This window comes from Cavia porcellus, unplaced genomic scaffold (genome assembly GCF_034190915.1).
Source record: "Cavia porcellus strain 051 isolate PalLab524CR breed Dunkin Hartley unplaced genomic scaffold, mCavPor4.1 scaffold_12, whole genome shotgun sequence".
Lineage (NCBI taxonomy): Eukaryota > Metazoa > Chordata > Mammalia > Rodentia > Caviidae > Cavia > Cavia porcellus.
The window spans coordinates 67911643-67930043 of record NW_026947495.1 but is presented as its reverse complement, the minus strand read 5'-3'; the positions used below and the strand labels follow the sequence as shown (position 1 = coordinate 67930043).

At 37.6% G+C, this 18401-nt stretch overlaps 1 long non-coding RNA gene across 3 annotated transcripts in view; it reads right to left on the bottom strand.

Annotated features, from left to right (window-relative positions):
- LOC111754159 (uncharacterized) overlaps positions 1-18401 on the bottom strand; it is an 84292-nt gene that overhangs the window by 35269 nt on the left and 30622 nt on the right. For 2 of the 3 annotated variants that reach the window (XR_002788868.2, XR_010050911.1), the window contains one exon: positions 11557-11859. The exons of the other annotated variant lie outside the window; for it this stretch is intronic. This is a non-coding gene — a long non-coding RNA (uncharacterized LOC111754159). The remainder of the gene's footprint in view (positions 1-11556; positions 11860-18401) is intronic. 3 annotated transcript variants of the gene reach the window in all.

Genomic DNA, 18401 nt, shown 5'->3' with positions numbered 1-18401 from the left:
GTGATGCTTAATTCCTGTAGTCAAATGAAGAACAATAATTATTTAGCATTAATGTTACTGAAACAATTTAATTCAAGAGTCAGATGGTGATATTTATGTAGGGTGAAAATATAGCATGCCTGTATAAGACTTGAAGATGCACTTCTTGATCAAAAATTGCAAATTCTACTATCAACACAAGGCATGTAATAAACATAAAAATTTGTATTATGCCAGACAGGATACAATAGGTGAAAAACCATTCCATTCTAAACAAGCATCACTCTTGCCGTGGGACACTACATTATAAAGCAGTCTTCAAGTATAGTCAAAAGATTGCATGAAGCTAGAAGACCTCTGCCAGTCCATCTTTGCTCTTCGTGTTTCTCTTGATCCTTCACTTGTTCCCCGTATAAAAAGAACCCAGTTATATTGTTATATACAAATAAAATCCAGTTTCATTGTTATGTCCCACAATGGCTCACCGTAATTTAGACCATCACACTGGCTTCACCTCTTACTGTTCTCTATTTATATTCTAGAATCCAGCTGAAATACATGCTGAATAAGTAATAAATACAGTTCTTTTCCCATCAGTAAAAGCACAGCACTGGTCAAAATCAAATTTCACAACTTTTTACATAGTTTGAAACTACATTTCTCCATGAAATGGTTATATAGCATAGAGCAATGTGGTAAAACAGTGCCACAAAAAAAAAAAAAAAAGAAAAAAGAAAAAAAAAAAAAACCAGTCGTTGCAACATGGCACTATTTGACTAGGAAATGTATGTGTAGCAATTTGCTGCTTTTAACCGCTCACAGAACTGCAGAAGCTTTCAGGTACCAAATTGGCTCTGCATTCCCCTTCAGTCCTCCACAGCAGCAGGGGCTGACTCTTGCCCATCGACTGCACTGGTGACCAGTGCCCATCACGTGTTCCTCACGTCAGCAGCATCGCCAGCCTGTGTTCCCTCACCATCCCACCCAGACACACGGACCCTCAGGGGACTTACCATCCCCAAATAGTATGGGTCCAAAGCTACAAAGATAGTTTCTACCAATTTTTCTCTGGTTTTCTGAAGTTGATAGTTAACAACCCACATTGCATATCCTTCTGACTACTGTAATAGTCACTGAAAGAAAGTCATGCCTCTGAAGACCATAGCTTTGAATGCATCCTTTCAGTGGCACCCATCCCTGTAGCTACCCACACTCTCACCAAAGTGCTAAAAATGATCTATTGCTTTGATGGAAAGAGAGTGTATGTGTTCTAGATCACCAGGACTCACAAATTCCCACAATAAAAGTAGCTTTTCTTGATTCCAGCCTGAGATAAGTTTAAAAGTAGGATTTTCAGACATCATCTTTGGTCAGTCTGATTTCTTTCATAAAAATAGAAGTCTGGGGCCACCCTCTCTGGGTCTCCGATTGTTTTCTTAGACAAAAGTTCTTCTTTCTCTTAATAAATTTTTCCTACTTTAAAAAAAAAAGTCTGAAAAGTAGCTACATTTTTCTTATAATCATTTTTTCTTCAACTTATTTTAAGTCCATGACTGTGCTTGAAGAAAGCAACCACCAAGGCATTATTATTCCCTAACTGAACCAGAAAACTAAAAGTGTATTAGAAGTTATTTCCACAGGAAACTGGAGAAGCAACTCGGTCACACTCACTAGGTCACTTTTCCAGATGGAAATTCTGCTCACAAGCCTCCCCTCTTACTTGGTATAAATGCCGCCTCTCCATACCCAGGTTTTCTTCTTTGTAACTGCCTTGGCAAATATGTTGGCTACACGAGGTCGGTGCATGGCTGACATATCATATTCTGGGCTTTGCAAAATGCTACAAGCCTCTGGGATCTGGAAGGGTACACAGAGTGACCCCGGTGCTGCAGCACAGCTGACTTCCCCTCCTCATCTAAAAGGTCCCTGCAAATCTTTCATATTTTTATGTCCCATGTCAGAATCCATTTAACAAGTGCACTGAATCTAAGAACTTCAAAGAAGCACAGGCCTCAGATGGACTTTGAGAAATCACTGAAGACAACTCCTCGCTTGCAAGCATTGTTATACTTGGACCATCTGAGAAAACTACCCCATGCTTTAAGGCCATTAGAGAAATCTTTTCCTAGTTGGTCTACACATCCCAATACAAAGCTCTAGCCGGCTTCTTTCACAAAAAAGTTCTCCCAGAGATTTTGTAGATTCCTCACATGCTCCTAAGCAGGTCTGTCTCTGCCCCAATCTTTTGTAAACTGCCATCTGTCCCACAAACTTGCATCATTTTAGTTGCTGACACCATTTTCCTAGTTACTGGTGATCTAAATTGCAGGCATCTATCCTTTATAACTTTCTAGCCATTTTTTAACTAGTTACCAGTTAATTTTTCTTTCAACTATCCTGAGTCCCTTTATATCATCTGCAGTCCCAGAGCTTCTAACTCAGATCACTGTGCTGTGTGGTGAATTTGGAGGGGGGGGGGGGGCAATGTTGAACCAAATCGGGGAAACTTACAGCCATCTTGCTTCTGTTCAAACTAGATGAATGGAATGGCCTTGACCCTTGCCCTGACTCAGCACCAATTTCCTTCTTAGGAAAATGGAAGGATTAAATTAAAATTCTCAGGTCAGTTTAACGTTTGTTATTTTATGGGAATGAATCTTTCAAACTTTGCTGCGTGGTTCCCTATTGGTGTGCCTCCTTCACTTGCACAATGTTAATAAATTTAAATTAAGTCACTGTTACCTCTTTATCAGACAACTAAGGTTTTTACAGAGGGAAAAACATATTTCTGAGATCACACAATCCATAGAAGCAGGACACACGCACGGGCAGGATTAGGATCAGGCAGGCACAGGGCACAGGACACAAGGTTTACAGTGACACTGACCCTGAGGCCCAGGCAAACAGGGATCTGGCCCTGCAAGAGTTGCCTGACCTCCCTTGCTACAACTTCTTATCTCTGGAATTACAACATCATCTTTCCTCTAAAAATACTTCATTATCATGTTCACTACAATTAAAATTAGAGAGACATAGACATTAGTGTAAAAAAGCGCTCCCATTGTTACTCATGTTGAGCAAAATAAATAAATATGCATCTTGCTTTGTTTTGAAATACAACCAGTTTTTCAGGTAATTAAACAGCAGAGGGAATACATTTTTATATTTTGTCTTTCATTTGTATGTGACATGCCTATCATTGTAATCTGAACTACATGAGATACACAGCCTTGTACTTTGTGACCATCTTCTGAAGCCTTTGACACAGAGAAGTCAGGTTATTTTCAAGAAAACAATTAACTTTCTTTGGCTGAACTGAATCACTTCTCCTCTGATGTGCAAGTTGGAATAAATTCTGATAGGTAAAAAGGCCCTAGGTTGAGGTTAACTTTTGTTCACTCCTGGATTCACGGCTGAGTGGACATAATTGGGGACCAAAAAGGACTCAGGCCTGAGCCTGAGGGTCTAAAAACCCTCCTAATAAGCAATCAAAGAGAAGAGGAAGTAGAGCTGTGGGAATTTCACTCAAGGAAAAAAGGGCAGTTTCAAAGGAGAAACCAGAGAAAAGAAAGGAATTGCCCTCTACCTTGGGGCCATGAGTTCATATCAGAGTTGTAATTGGGAAGGAGGCAAAGGGATGCAGGGAATTGCTTCTCAGAAGTCTCCACAGGACAACACAAAGATAAACCAACTCCACCGTTCCCAAATGTTTCTGCAGTGACAAGAGCACAGAGCTTTTAATACCCTCGAGCACTGACGGCTAACCACAGTAACCTTAACATAGTTAGATGACATTAGCCAACAAGTAACTTAATAAAGAATTTGGTTTTTCTCAGAGTTGGTCTTTGGAAGGTAATCTCAGCTGGGACATCTGGGGAGGTAATCATTCCTGACAAGAGTGTTTCAGTGGCCAACACGATGGCACGCATATGTAATGCAGTTACTTGGGAGGTTCAAGTGGGATGTTATAAATCTGAAGTCAGCCTGGATCACTTAGCAAGATTCTGCCTCAAAAATGAAAAGGAAAAAGGAATGGTAGGTGTAATCCCCACTTCTGGAAAAAGAAAAAGGTTTTGTTGCTTACATCATGCCGGATATCCAACAATGTGATTTAGGTTGAGAAAGGGTCACTCCAGATTGTTTAGAATATGTGTTAACCACATAAGAAGGAGCAATAATGCATTGTAGAGTTGGGGTTATGCCCAGAGGAATCAGACACTGAGTTCAAGAGCAGCAAAAAAATTAATCAATCATGCATATGTCATGCAAGTTTCAATAAAACCTTCACACACAAGGCTCAGATGGGCCTCCCTGCTGGGCAACACAGCTACACAGCTGGGGGGAGGACAGTGATGCATCCTGACTCCACTGGAGAAGAAAACAAGTTCTATATTTATTACTTCTGAGTTTTTGCTATGTGGTTCTTACTTTGGCTAACTTTAATCTGCATTTGGCCTGTTGCCTGCAGTGAACCATAACAATACGTACAATAGCTTTCAGTGAGACCTCTGAGTCCTTCATGGGAATCATCAAGCCCAAGGGTGATTGATGAGGCTTTCTGAACCTGCAACTGGTGAGAAGTGAGAGTGGTTTGATGTGGAGACTGTTGAAATTTGCAGTTGGCTTAAATTGCCCACAAAAAATGAGAGATAGAGCAAACCAGATAAAGAGAATAAAGAAGGGAAAATACTATTTATGGAGAATAAATGAAACATCCATTGGGTACTTACAAATAATTTGAGAGAAAATTATAGAGGGCTACAATTCTCACGGTCAGGTGAGGGTGTAACTAGAAGACTTTACCTTAGCAGTACTGTGATGACTGTTTTTAAATTCCTTATCTAACATGTCCTGAAGGATGCATGATATATTATGATGGTCATTTTATTTCCCATACTGTCCAAATACTCTGCTGTCAGATAAACTCTCTGTGGATTAAACTACAAGATTTGAACAACCCATGAAAAATAACTATCTGAAGACATTAAAGAGCAGACAAAAGCAAGACAATGCTGAAGGAGGTTCAATACTTGGTTTAAGCAATGGTGTGATGTGTTTCTATTTTCCTTAGTTGTTTTACCTGAATGAAGGGTGTTATGTGTTATATATCCTTATACAGGATGTACGGTACATATCAGAGTTGCTAGAATTCAGAAAGAAACCAATTGTCTTAAGGTTTGAAAAACCAGCACAATCTTTGAAACAATTACAAATCCGGAAAGGTAGAGAAGGACTCAAAGGGAAACCTCAAATCTTCAGCTGAGCTTTTACCTGTGTTTGAGCAGAGGAGACTGCAAGCATCACAGCTAAGACCAAAAGAACAGAAATTAGGTTGGAACTGCTGCCCACTGCAAAAAACAGAGTTTACAGATTTCATCTTAACATAATCATTAACCACAATCTCTACAGCAGTCACGATAATGAGAGCATAATCTAGGGCTACTTGACATGTCAAAAAGAAAATCAGGATTTAAAATAGCCATCGCAGCTGTTGTCAAACATGTAAAAGAAGTATGTGTGCAATAAATAAAAATACAAAATCTCAGCAGAGACGTTGCAACTATAATACAAACCAAACAGTGATTTATGCCTAAATATTCAACCCCTACAATTCTAAAAATTTACTGAGATTCAAAGTAGCCTTGACATAACAGAAGTTTCGGTAAACTTGAAGACAGATTAATAGAAATTATCCAACCTGAAGAATAGAGCCAAAAATAATGGGGGGGGGGGAGCTCAGAGACTTGTGAGATGTCAAAAGGTGTAACCCAGATATAACTGGAGAGAGAAACAGAGACGGAGAGAAAGAGAGAAAAAGAGAAGCAGAAAAATATTGAAGTAACTAATACTAAATTGTTATCAAATTTGGTAAAATAAATAAACAAATAAATTTACAGATTCAAGAAACTGTACGCTACCTAGAGGGTAACTACCTAGCCTCCTAAAATCTCTCTCTCTCTCTCCATATATATAATCTAGATGTCATTCATAATAAGCTGCTGAAGACAATTAAAGAGACTCATTGAAAGAAGACAGATAAAAAAGTTATATTCCATATAGGGGAACAATATTCTAAGTGACTAGTTTCTCAAAAGAAACAAAAGGGGCTAGATGCATAGATACAACATTCTTAGGGAAAGAGCAAGAAATTTGTCGACCCATTATTCTGTAACCAGTGAAAGCAGTTTCTTTCTTTGCTTTTTTGTTTTGTTTTATTTTAGTTTGTTTTGTTTTTAATTCAGTACTCGGGATTGAACAAGACCTTAGCATTGAGCTACATCCCTAGCTCGCTCTATCTATCTATCTATCTATCTATCTATCTATCTATCTATCTATCATCTACCTCCCTACCTACCTAAGTACCTAGGCAGGGTCTCACTAAATCAATTAGTTGCACAGGCTGAGCTTGAACTGGCAACGTTCCTACTTCAGCCCTTCACCGCATGGGGGCCTCCAGGGGTATGCTGCCATGCTAGGTTTTTCCTAATGACCATACTTCTCTGATTCCCGCAGAAAGTTTGTTTTCTATCCTACCTCACAGATTTGCAATTTATAACCGTTCACCTTGAGCTGTCCTTCTTTGCACTCCGGGTTATGAGTTTCACCTGTGGGCCTACCCACCCTATGAGTGTGTCGGTGAGCGGCCTGGGGTCGGGACTCCACCTGCTTTAGGTATTGCCGTGGTTAGACCACTGACATTGTGAGTGTAAGGCATCCACTCACTTTGACTATGTGCAACCCCCACCAACAAGAGAAAGCTGATGCCTCTGCTCTGAAAGGAGGGGTAACTTAGGCACTAGGTTGCTTTAATATGTTGAGAACCTTATTCAAAAAGATATCAGAATGTGGTTCACAGCAATGTTAAAGAAATCGGTGATCGGTATTCATATGTAAACACAGAGCCTTAGATTTTTATAAAGTTTTTGAATTCTTGCACACAAAATTATGCAAATACACCATGTTATTTCCCTGGACAAAGGTTAATATTCTATTAAAAACAGCCAAGCATAGTGGCATATGCCTGTAATCCCAACACTCAGGAGGCTGAGGCAAGAGGATCACTGTGAGTTTGAGGACAAATCAGCCTACATAGTGAGTTCAAGGCCAGTTTGAACTACAGATGAGATCCTGTCTCCATAACAAACAGAACCAATAAGACAAACAAACAAAAGAAGTATGCGTGCAATAAATAATATATCCATTTTAACCTTCCTCTTCCTATATTTACCAAATAAAAATCAAAGACAAATCTGATACAGACATTTTTCTTTCTTTTTGTTTGTTCTTTCCTCAACTATCAACCCATTATTAGAGATGGAATTACTAAGTGCTTAATAGCCTATTTATGCTTGCTAAGATTATGAATCTTATTTTCCTTCCTTAAATATCTGCATGTGAAAAAAAATGCTAACTAACTTCCAAATTTGAGAATCAAAGTAAGCAGAATTGGATTTCTGAGAATCAAAGTAGCCGAAACCAGCTGGAGCTTGTTTCAGAGCATCTCGGCTGGCGTTTCTGGTGGGAGTACAGACTGGGGAATGGAGGCGAGCCACGTGGAGAGCTCTGCTGTTGACCGGGGTAGGGTCCCAGCCAGACAGTGCCTGGGAAGATCTGACTTTGTGGCTTGGTTTTATACATCAGTCCTCTCATGTTACATTCATTAGTCTTAACCCTGATGTGAACTCTTTAAAATTGAAGAGTACCTTTAAGTAAGTAGTCTCCTTCCTCACAAAGTATTCTGTAAGAGCTCTGTAATCACAGCCCACACACTAAAATCGATGTGTTCACCACTCTTCCCGTGTCTCGATCATTTTTGTACATTTAAGTTCTATTACCCTGACTTACTAAAAAAACAAAACAAAACAAAAAAACTAATCCAGCGCTTGTTTGAAAACCTCAAATTATTTTTCCTTGATTTAGAATTTTTAAGACACCCTTTTCTTTTGAAATTCAAGTTATATATTATTAAGTAATTTGGTATGACCACTAGAATTAAATTAATGCCAGGGGAATCTCTTAACACTGAAAAAACTTACTGTGGCAGCAAATCTTCCCTCCTCTCCCTGCCTTTCAACCCTCCGTGCCACACACAGTAAGTGCCAGCGCCCCTCTGAGTATTTCGTATTTATTCTCATTTCTCTTTGTCACAAAAATCCTGAGACCTGTTCTTCTCCTCCATTATAAGGCTGAGAATCAATAAAATTGAATGAAGTACCCAAAGTGTCACAGCCAGTACGGAGCAGGGCTCCTTCTGAAACATGTGGAGTTGATTCCTGGTTACACCACACTATTTTGCTACCATCTCTTTTTAGAGAGTGTGCTTATATATAGCATTTAATCAAATTACAGGCGCAGATTGTCCCCAATTTACAATGATTTGATTTACAATTGTTTTTGGCTTTTTGATGGTACAAAAGTAATATGCATTCAGTAAAAAATTACACTTTGAATTTTGACCTTTCTTGGAGAACCAAAAAGCAGTATGATTGATGCCCTCTCATGATGCTGGCAGCAGCGAGGAGCTGTACCTCTCAGGCAGCCGGGCTGGAAATATCTGCTACTCTAACATGCACTGACTTAAGCTCTGATGTTCAGAAAGTTAGCAACTTCAAGTGCTTTCGATTTTTATTTTCACTTTACTGTGGATTTACTGGGCTTGACACTGTATTAGGTAAACTATGCATGTGTTATATATACCATATGGATATATATTATATACCGTATTCATATATTAGATATATTACTGGACTACAAATACACTATACTATACTATATGTACTATATATATATTACATAAATATATTATATACTATATAAAGATATACTACACAAATATTTTCTACTTAAATACATACTATATACTTCATAAATATATATGGTATACTATATGTAATATTATACGTAGTATGCTATATATGTACAGTATATAAATATGTATTAAAAATTGTATAATGCTCAATCAAATTTATTATATATAGAAGCATATGTAATGTCTGCATTCTACACAACTGATGTGTTTGTCATGATCTGAGAGTAGAGTTCTTGAGAATCAAAGTGTTTTTTGCAGGTACAATTATAACACACATTAGGAATTGGTGTCCTTGTGTATCCTAAACTGAAATATCCCCACATGATGTCTATAGAACATCTCAGACATAACTGCTTCTCCCCACAGGTCAGTCTCATAACGACCTTGTCACTGATGCTAGCCAACAGTACAGGTAATGTTTTCCTTAAAGTATCTTGCATTAGTTACATAGAAAAAATTTCTATTTATAAAATTGGCCAGTTTATTAAAAATAATGCTAAGCCTTGGTTTGATAATATGGAACTACAATAACCTGCAGCAAAAGGAATTTATTGTTCTTTGTGGTGTTGAAGAGAGCTAGCGATGTGCACCAGAACAGCACGCAGGGAAACACCATGCACCTGTTACTCTCGGTTGCTGCTGCGCTGTACTAATTGTTAAATATTTTTAACAGAGAGACCCAGTTACATAAACATGTACAGCTTAACTCTTCCTGTGCTGGTATTAAGTGGCAAAGATAAATTTTAATAAAAAACTCTAACGTTCCTACTTTATGCATTACAAACACTTGATTTAAAAACAGAAGCCATATTTTCTTTGCAATCCATAAATTCATTTTTGAACCTCGTAAGTTTAACTTGATGTTTTGACTAGATAAACTTCTTGCTGCTTAATAAAAATGCTTAGTCAAAGGAAATATGGTAACAGAATAAAGGAGATTGAAGGAACTAACTTCTTATTCAAAAACACAATTTTAAAGGACTTAATTCATCTTGAAAAATATGGTTTAATTTTTAATAGGTATGCATCAACATGGATGTGGATATATATGTACTTGATAAATATGCCAGCATTTTCTGTGATAGATGAAACAGACAAAATGTAAATTTGACAATCTGAAGTGTTCATTGCTCAGGCTAATGCTTGCATTTTTAAAGCTGAGCTCTTAATTGCCACAAAGAAGCTCCTTTTTTTCTTACTTTTATTATTCCTAATACAGCAGGTGTAGCATCAATTCAAGTAGAAATGTCCTTGTTTTTGCATAGCTTTTGGCAGAACAGGCAGCTTCGCTTGGCCTGTGCAAAGAATAATGCAGGTGGATTTAAGAAACTAAAATTAATGAGCTGGAGTATAAAAAAATGAAGTGTGAAGCCAAGTTAGCAGAGAGTGAGATAAATACACAGCAAAAAATGCAGGGGTGAATGTGGGAAGCTCTGCAGGGATTAATTTACTAACAGGTATAACTTAAAATGCTTTCAGGAAAAAGCATCAAAGTGAAAAAAAATTTAGGCATATCGTGATCCCTCCAAGAACTTTCATCAAGCAGACTAACTAAAGGTCAACGGTGTCTTAAAGATACTGCTCCGCCCATAATGATAGCATTTGTATGACAATAAAAGTAATAGTCTGCAAGAAGGTGTGAACTACACCTGCCAGCTGCGCTGCTGGCTGAGGGCAGCTTGGCGTTTCTAGTTAGGCAGCCTCCATAACTTTCAACTCTATTGTGTTTGAGTTACAGTTGAACCACAAGGAATTACAGTTCATCCCCAAGAGACAAAAAGTACGTCTAAATGTAAACACATGATTTAATTTGTAATCAGAAAGGAGTGTAGCACATAGAAGAAAAACTGGCAAATTGTTGAGAATTTCCTTTTCTTTGGTTGAGATTTGCCCTACATTATTACTTACTCATATGCAATTGCTTAATTGGGGGACTACAAAATAGCTTATAGTTTTATGATAAGTAAAAGAAACATTTATTATCTCCCACTCTCCCATCTTAACTCCACCACTCTGCAAGTTTATCACTGCTTGATTTTTTTCATTTTTAAAATGTTTTACTTTGATATATTTTGAAGGACTTAAAAAGAAACCACACTAACATGCTAAATCTTAGTATCCTGGTAGGGAAGAAGAGAACAACAAAAACAACAACAACAACAACAAAATGAAGGAAGTTCATTCCCAAGAACTCACATTTATCACTTCTATTTCTTGATGTAATTATTGAAATTATGAAAGATTCCTGATAAAAAGCAAGACCACCTGATAAAATGTAAAACCAAACTGATCTAATGAATGCCCTCTAATGAGTCCCTCAAATCCAAATGTCACATCCAAAAAAGTCCTTCTCTAGAGATGATGGTTCACGGGTTTGCCCCCATGTCTCCATAGAACGCAGCTTCCAAGTTTCCCCTCATTGCAAACAGCAGCTGGTGAGGTCTCAATGTTTGCTTTCCCAGTAATCCTTCTACTGTGGTCTTCCCATTACAGGATTTTCTGTCCACAGAGAACAAGATTACCATACACAAAAAAGCAGAGTTATTTCTAGCCTGTACTAGCAATTTTCTGAAGATCTTCTGAAAAGAAATTCCACAACTTCATAGACTATAATTGTTTGGCCAGCTTTAATGTCTGACTTCCACAGAGGTAGAAGAGCCTATGCAAAATGGAAATCAAGGTAAAAACTCTGAAATGATTCCCCCTTCCTCTTCAGAAAAAATGTTCAAGCTTCTCTGCAGAGGTGCCCTGAGCCAGGCTTTGCCTACCTGCCCAGTCTTCCCACCGCACACATGATTCATCAGCACCGTGGAATGAGCACACCACGTAGTTGTTGCTTTCTGGCTAGACTTGTCTGGCCCTCCTCCCTCCACATGCCCTCCTCCTGAGAGCCATCCAGCCGAGGGACTCCTTCCAGGTCTCTGTCCTGAAACCGCACTCTGTCATTCTGCCTCAAGGGGTGCTCCGGGGACTCTCTCCCGGACATTCTGTAATCTGTGTCTAACACCTTGGCTGCTTTTCCTTGCTCATTTTAATGATCTCTGTAGTTGTCCTCACTGTGAGGCTGTGACCTGGAAGGCAGGGAACAAAACGAATTCTTTTAATTTTAAACACCAATGCTTTACTGGATACACTAGCACAAAGTACACTCTTAATAAATATTTCTTGCATAAAAATTGAAAGTAATGTCAAGTGAAACATTGAAATTTAAACTTTTCTCCATGTGTGCTGCTTGCCCCAGGTCTAATCTCACAGCTTTTCTTGACTTTGACTTCTCTTCTGAAGTTTTGTGGGTTTTTTCAAAATATAATTTTTCTGCTTCTGTTTTTTGTTTTTTGTATTTTATTTAAACTTTGTTTTCTATTTTTATGTTGCTCTTCCTAAAGTCTTGTATAGTTATTACATGATTATAATAGGTGAGAGTTGTGAATAAAAATTATACCACAATTTAAATTTTTAAAAATCTGTCCTTAGCTATAAATGTGTGAATAACTTAAAATTATACCTATGTTGTATATTTCCTGCCACTATGCTCATCTCCAAAATCAAAGTCCATTTTCCCCTGTAAACTTGCTTTATTTGCAATAACTTTTATATTAGGATAATCCATGGAAGTTTCGACGCTCTGTACTTTTAAAGCTCGAGGTTTATCAACTTTGGTCTTTCAGTCTAAAATTTTCATAACTTCTTTCCCTCCTGAGATTAAGATATAGGGGCAGACAACAAGCCTGAGGGAAGGACATTTTGATTGTTTATGAAGCATGTGGATAAATGGCGCCTGACTTGGTAAGAAGATTAAAGCTAAAAGTGTCTGCCCTGATGGTGGTTTTTAGATGTATAAATATATGTGTGTCTACACGTGTGTATGTGTTACAGAAATATCTTTAGAGACAGACTTTTTGGGGTTTTGTCTTCTCATATGAATCCTGCAAATGAAGCAGTTTTACTTTGACCTTTTATCATACTGTGTTAAAAATACATTTTTTCACCATGACTCTTCACTATATCAAATAGAAAAGTTCTGTTAAGTCTTTCAGTTTTGTAAAACTACATTTAAATTTAACCTCATAGGAATTCCAGGTTATGTGCCACTATTTTCCCAATTGGAGGCCGATGAATATGATTATTTACTTCAATCACAGTTGAACATGATACTCTCAAGAATAACAAGAAAAAATGCACCTTGACTCGGGAAAATAGAAAGATGCACATTTACTTCCTTTCATTTAGTTTTGTCACAGAATTTAGTCTATCTATTATTATTAAATATCAGTGTTGTGCACTGAGCTAGATACTTTACTAGCTTACTCTTCTAGTCTTACCTAGTCGCTTTCTTTGTGCTGATTTTACACAGCTAGAGACAAGATGAATGGCCTGGCTGGACTTTAAATTCTTCACCTTTAGCATTTTCTTTACTGTTCCCTTTTTTTCTAATCCTTGCAAATTTAGACACTATAAAAAACTGTTATTTGCCTCATAATAGCCTTTTCAGTGTGTTTCACAGTCTTTTGTGGAAAATAATGACATAATGATAGTGTTCTCAGACCTGTAGTTTCTACTTGATAAACTAGCAATTATATGATTAAAGCATTTTTAGAAACTCCCATTAAGTATATGATACTCTAGGAACCAGTCCATCATGTAATTACAGAGTCAGAACAGAAATAATTTACATCACTAAAAACTATCTCAAAGAGTATTTGCAACCAGCAGTAAGTGATTTTTTAATGGAAAAAAATCAAGAAATATTAAATAATTCTATATATAATACACTTTTAATGTCAGGACTATGAATTCTGTATTTTGTTAATTAGGTTTCAATTTTTATTTTCTGTCATTAGAAACAGAAAACTATGCTAACTCAGTTGGAAACTTACTGGATACATTAGAACAAAACAGATTTAATGATTCCTCTCAAAAAAGTATATTTAAGAGAACTGAGACAGCCAGGCAGCAACTACATTTTTAAGTTCTTTGATGAATACCAATATTATCAGGCATTTTTCTTAGATTCATAATAGACAAATTTGACTAAATATCTGTGATTTTCTTAAATGCCAAATCATTAAACCAAAATTTGATGAGTTGCAAAAGATACAGATATATATTTCTACTCAATTTTTATTAGAAAACAGGGAGAACACTTCGTAGGGTGATCAAGGAATACAAACGGCATGCACTTACAGAACCTACCCTCAGGATGGAAATGTACCAATAGGTGCCTCTTTTCATTTTTCTGTTTAATTTTCTGAAGCAATAGCGACTCTGCTCTCCCTGTTTGTTGACAAAGATTATTGAAAATTACGGTGGTCTGCTTTCAGAACCAACCCTTCAGAGGGATGACTATACACAGTCATAGGAACAAGCACTGCCTAAAAAGAAAACTTAAATTCTGGTAAGCGAAAAAATCAGGGTACTAAACTATGCATATTATTACCACCACTTATGGGTGGGTGTTTTTTAAAGAACAAAGTAAACATATTGAGTTATGGTTATAAAAACTCAACCTCTGTAAGAATTCATAAGAAACGTATAACAGCATTTACATACCTGGGGGTCATGGTATGGAAAGCTATGTGTGAATTAAAAATGGGTCTGGAAAGGAAGAACACTCTTCACAAATATCTGTAACTGTTCTGATGTTTTAATCATTTAAATGTATTCCTTATCCAAAACTATGTCAGTCTTTAAAAAAAAAAAATCGAGTCTTGAGCCCTATGGACAGTGGAGACCGTGAGGCAATGGGTACATTTTTAGCCATGACGAGCTTTGAAAGTAGAAGTCGCCCCTGGGTTCCATCTGTGGCACTGAAGGGAAAAAGCCAAAAAGGGGGAAGTAACCAAAGTCGGATGATTTTGATTACTGGTTTGTTTCACCACTGCCACAACCTCTCCGTAACAATGGCTTCTGTATTTCCTGACTCAAAAGAAGTTGGGAAAAACACAGTATTTTATAACGACAGGAGCATAGCAGAATCAGACCTCCATGAGGCTTTCAGCATAAAAATAAAGGCTTTCAATATTTCCTGGGAAAAAACAGTGGTGAGAAAGGTAAATATGGCAAGCAATTGCCATCATTGTAGGGAAAGCTTAACTTTCAGTGTTCAGTAACGTCCCTGGGATTTCCATTTTCAAAAGCCATGCCACATAAAACACTACAAAGAGCTGAGGACAAAAATAAAGGTATCTAATGAAGTGCACCTGTACCATCACACCTTGGCATCTGACCAGAGATACTTGAAATCAGCTGTTTCTTTCAGATCTACACTTTCTGGATATCTTAGTTACTTTCTTTTTCTGCTGAGTCAAAATATCTGACACCCAAAGTTAAAGGAGGAAAAGTTTATTTAGCTCATAGTCTGTAGAGGTTTCAGTCCATAAGCAGCTGGCTCCAAGGCAGGGAGACATGACAGGATAAAAGCAGAAAGGAACAGTTCATGGGAGGCTAAAGGCAGCAAAGCAACAAGGGGCAACCACGTTCTTTCTATCGCTTACATCTTACACAGGCTACTTAGGGTGGGTAGCACTCATACCCTTAATGCTAACCTCCTTGACGCTAACATTGCACAGTGAATCAATCCCAGGGTCACACGCTTCTAGATCCAGCCACTTCTGAAAAAGCCACACCATGACTGTAAGAGGCTTTTGGGGGACATCTAGACACAAGCCATAACACTGGCTCATTCATCTTCTGACACAGGAATCATCACTCTGTGTTACGGATTAGATCTGAAGTCTCTTGCGTTTGGAAGGTGATTGGATCATGGGAACACTGTTAAGAATGTAACTATTGTGATCCTAGGAATTGGGATCTGCTCAGAGAAGGTGGGTCACTGGGGCATGACTTGAAAGGAGACTTCCTGGCTCCTCCCTTCACTCTGCTTCTCAGCCACCATGATGTGAGCAGGGTTCCTATGCCTACAGTGCCTACCCCGTGATGTCTGTGTTTGAGCCTGCCCAGCCACGGACTGAAACTTCTGAAATTGTGAATCAAAATAAACCTCTCTCCCTTTAAGTTGTGGGTGTTGTGTGTTATGCCCCGTGATAAGAAAGTGACTAAGAAACCATAATACTAAGAAACAAGGTAAAGGCACCAATTTTTCACTCCAGGTTAAAAGAATAAATACATTTGAGCTGCCATGAGACACTGGAGTAAAGCAGCCATCACAGAGAAGGTTTGGGCCCCCACCACAGCAGTGGGAAGTAGTGGGCATGGATCATTTACTTCATTTGCACTTATGGAGAGAAGAGGCTGCTTCAAGCCCAGCAGTTGGGACTAGACTCCATCCCAGTCTTCAGTGCTCATGCTCACGGTTGGTATACCCAGTACCAAGTGTGTTGCGTGTCTGGATTTTCTCCTTCCCACAGAAGCAGAGACTTTCTACCGTTGTGCTGCAAAACCCACACCAGCAGTGAGATGTGCAGCTTAATGACGTTTTCTGCTACACTAATGGTGGGAGGGATATTTTTTTTTTCATTTTAGTTTGGGTTTAAAAAAAAATTCTTCACAAAGATCAAATGTGTATTTTGTAAAATAAAACATCAACCAAGTACAACTACTGATACAATTCCTGGCTCACCTTTCCAGTTTATATCCCAGAATCGTAAAAATATATTTTCTTTCCCTGCCAACTGGTCACCTGTTTCCCATCTTCAGGCCACAAAGGGAGGCAGCATGGCTGCTGGCCAGCATAACACACTCTAGAGAACAGCCACGCCTAGGTCGGAAACACAAGCACGCTGTGCTTTGGGCTATCAAAACTAAAAAACAAACAGAAAAACCCACAACTTCTGCGAGGAAGTCGTTTCTGATTTTATTTCCACTGACTTGATGCATGCTGGACGAATTTCAGAATTTCAGTGCACATCAGTGCCGAGGGCTTCAAAGTGAAAACGAGTGGTCTTGAGGCCAGGCAGGTTCTCTGCTGGCACTCACTTCCTGTGCAGATGCTACACTGAGCAAAGTGTTTTAATGGTTTGGTGTAAACAGAGCAGGATTAGAAAGAAAGCTTTTAGAAACAGATTTTCAGAATAGTAAAAACAATTATTACATTCAAACTTCATCATTTGTGCTTTAATAATATGACCTATCATAAAAATGCTATTTTAATTTTTACCATCTATTTCAATGTTTATAGTTATTGTTATTCCCAGCAGCTAACAGTAAGAAAACAACAGCATTAAACTCAGCTTGAGATCACTTTTTACTAGAAATTGGTATTAACGAGCTCTGAAGAAAATGGTGTTGGTCATACTTCTTTGGCAGTCTTATAAAATAATTCTTAGTGCTTGTGAATAAAATATATATAAAGTAAATGTACATATGTAAATGTGTGTCATGACAGATGCACTTGTTTAATCCAAAAACATAAGCTGTTTCATTTTTCTCTTTCCCATGAAGCAAACTGCTCAATGAATTTTACTAAAATTTCAAAGCTCAAATAGAAAAGGTCGCTCTGCCAGAAAATATTTCAGCATAAACTGAATAGTGAGTGTGCACACTCTGCACAGACAGGGATCACAGAAGCAGACCGTGCCACTGTATAGTTGAGAGGCTCTGTGATAACAAGGTGTGTACGCTGAACTGGAAGCCACAGCAGTAGGTTTGGTTATCTGTTGTGTGCCTGAGAGCTTTACTGCTCAGGCTTATACCTTTGGGAAGGAGATAATCCTATCTTATGGGGATTCAGGAGATTTAAATTCATCATGTAAGTAACAGTGCTTTATGATAATGTGTAAAAATAAAGTACTCATTTTATTATTAATAATATCAGAACTTTAATACCAAGGGCAGTATTAAGATTCCAGTGTACAAACTCAAATGATTCCAAATTTTAAAGGCTATATATAAGGAATAAGATAGGCTATCATCTTAATTTTTATTTCATTAAATAGTATTTTCAGAAATAGAATGCTGATGGTATTTATATTTGAAACACAGCAAGATATCTGCACTTGTTCTTAAATGTAAACATTTATTCCTACTTTTGCCTGTTAAAAAAACACAAAATATTCACCTTCTACCTGTTTCCTAGACCAAATACAAAGACGTATTTTTTAATAAGGTACTACATGAAGTCAGTTCTAGAGTCCTATGAATTCTATGAATGTCTATCAATTATGTAATCTCAAGTGCCTTATATGTTCCAATTTCTTCACTATGAAATGTCAGTCACAACAGAACCAACCCTTCAAAGGCTACTGGGAATGATTGGTAATCTATCATAAATCAAGAGCTTTGCACTATGTCTGACACAAAATAAGAAATGCCTGTTATTATGACTAAAAACTTCTTCACATGGCCATTTTGGGCATGCTGACCAACTCCCCATACTCTATCATAAAAACCAAGACTAGGTCTGTCCCAGATAAATTTTCTTTTATTAATCAACTTCCTCTATGATGACGAAAATTATCTGACTTCAAAAAACTAATACATTTTAATAGCTTAACGGCCATAAAATCATAATGGATCTAGTGGATTTTTATTCTAGATTGTTACTATATAACTTCATATCTTCATCATTACAAAACAAAAAATATAAAACAAAAAAGTAAAGTACTTATAGGATCCCTACCATATCGCAGGTACTGTATTAGACTGTAGGATACAA